The sequence below is a fragment of the Acomys minous genome, assembly GCF_964271855.1.
Source record: "Acomys minous genome assembly, chromosome: 8".
Taxonomy (NCBI): domain Eukaryota; kingdom Metazoa; phylum Chordata; class Mammalia; order Rodentia; family Muridae; genus Acomys; species Acomys minous.
Window position 1 is genome coordinate 117,582,717 of NC_140489.1, and position 2,265 is coordinate 117,584,981.

The 2,265-nt window shown below is 52.0% G+C and overlaps 1 long non-coding RNA gene across 1 annotated transcript; it reads left to right on the plus strand.

Annotated features, from left to right (window-relative positions):
* On the plus strand, positions 1-1,314 carry LOC311603360. The gene is made up of 2 exons (XR_014781069.1): positions 1-310; positions 1,193-1,314. It is a non-coding gene; the product is annotated as an uncharacterized lncRNA (long non-coding RNA).
* The last annotated feature ends 951 nt before the right edge of the window (positions 1,315-2,265 follow it).

Below are 2,265 nucleotides of genomic sequence, written 5' to 3' on the forward strand. Positions count from 1 at the left end.
TCTCTCTGCTCCGGGTTCTTCCCGCCTCTCTCTGCTCAGGCCTCTTCCATAATGAGTCTGGAAGTGGAACTTTCACTCACTCCCTTACTTGATGGCCCCCCCCCCCGCCAGTGACCTGGCTGCACTTTGCCCCCGCTCCCTGCCTGCCAATCTTTTCTGGATAGGGCCCCTTTCCATTCTTGCGGTTCCCCCCTCCTCGCCAACTCCGGGAGGCCCAGCCTCCCCCTTCCCGCCCCCCACCTCCCAGATCTCCAGCAACATAGCCGCCCCCTGCGGAGCAAGGAAGAGGCCTCCACGGAGTGAATGGCTGGTAAGGAGGTTTTTAATTTGTCTGGAACCACAAGGAAAGGGCCTCTGGGCAGCGTCCCCCCAAGCCCTCAGCAGGCTTAGCAACGCCTCAGTCCGTGGCTCAGAGCCCATCTTTCTTCCGGTGGGCGCCTTCACCTTGCGATCCTTGGCCAGGTTTATGGTGTCAACTGGACTGAGGGAGTAAAGAAAATGTTTGGAGTGCTGTGGGCAAAGTCACCTCTGCCTTCCAGAACAAGGACTCTGCTTCGTCAAAGTCTCTTCTTCGTTCTCCCGAACCTACCAATATGAGGAATTTAGAGGCTTGACCTGATGTTTCTGTCAGACAGGGTTAGAAAGGGGTGTTAGGGCCACTGCTGTCTGGATCTGCAGGCGGCCCGCTCATGGTGGCGCTCTCCTTGAGCTTGGGGAATGTCACCAAGCCTTCCCCCCACTGAGGACCATACAAGATAGTGCATTTAAAAGCTTTCCCCACCTGACCTATGGCTCCACCTCCAGGTGCATTAGCCTTCACTCCCTTCGCAGGCTTTATTTTTAGAGCGAACTGAGGCTGCAGCCCTGACCTACCCTGTTCTGAGTGCGCCGCTTCTCTCACTCTCCCCAGTCGCAGACCCTGACGCAGAGGGAGGGGAATGAAGCAGCTTGCACTTGGCTTTTTTTTTTCAGGTCTTGCTTTTCTCCAGGGTCCTCCTGTCCAGCCAATTTGCCCTTGAGACCGGTACTGGGAGGGACGGGGGTGACAATTTTCAGGGTCTCTAACTTGCAGTCCCCTGGATCTCATCTCGCTGCCAGGGGGGTGGGATGGCTCCTCTGACCCGCTTAGCACCCCCACACCCCCACACATAGTTGAGGTAGACCAATAGATGGTGGTTTTTATTCTCCGCAGGTTACAACAGTATGACACTGAAGGGATCCAGCCAGCCCTGAACTCGTGGTAAAATGCCTGGCAAACAGCAACAGTGACATCCAGTTCATCTCACCAAGAAAATTATGTTCGTTTTTCTCTGACCCTTGGGTCTGAACATTGCTTGTTTGTGCCAACAGGGCATTAGTGACCATTAGAACAATCAGAGACCTGGAAAGCCCTTGTACATTGGTGTTTGCCCTCCCTTCATGTCCCCGGAACCCAGCTACTGTTGGGGGTTATCCCCCAGAGGAGAGCATGGGTTTAAGCCAATAGAAATATTAGCTAGCCAGCGACTGCACTGGGTGTTTGAGATCCCAGTGCAGCCCCGAGCCTTTCTCAGGGTGAGCTTTTAAGCACAAAAACCGTATCTTGGGTTGACAGACTTCAGTTAGCTTGCCGTGGAACTCTAGAAACCAAAAAGCAAGGTGAGTACATTTAGAGACTTTCCCAGAGCTATAGACTTTGACAGATTAGATCTTTGTTCTTATTTTGGCAGGTGTCTGTGTGCTGAGTTTTACGGCCTGGCCTGCATGGTACTTTCATCATGGCGTCAGTGTTGTGGGGGGCCTACTGAAGTCTGAAGGCCTGTTACATTATCATGTGAGCACGGACTGTCTCGTCACTCTCTGGAGATTTGTGGCCCAGTTAACACACTATTCCTCAACAAGCAAGGATGTCCATGAGCAAGCAGGTCCTGTGAGGCATCACTGCTGACTATAGCTGCCCAAGAGAGTGAAGGGAGCAAGGAAAACAGCTGAGAGTAGTCACAATTGCCAGCTCACCGACTCCTAGGCTTGAAGCGGTGGTTTTAAGCAACTAAGCTTTGAAGGGCAACTTGTTACACAGCATTGATAACTAACACAATTGGTTATGCTAGTCTCTCTGAGAGACTTACCTGCATCTTTAACTGTAGGTTTAGAAACCAAACCTCTTGTTGTGTTTAGCCTAAGTGGGTTGGATTACATTTAGGAAACACGAAAAGAGGAGTTAGGTCCCACAGTGCTCACTCACCTTTAAAAGCCAGCCTGTTACAGAAGCAAGCCTCTCTGAAG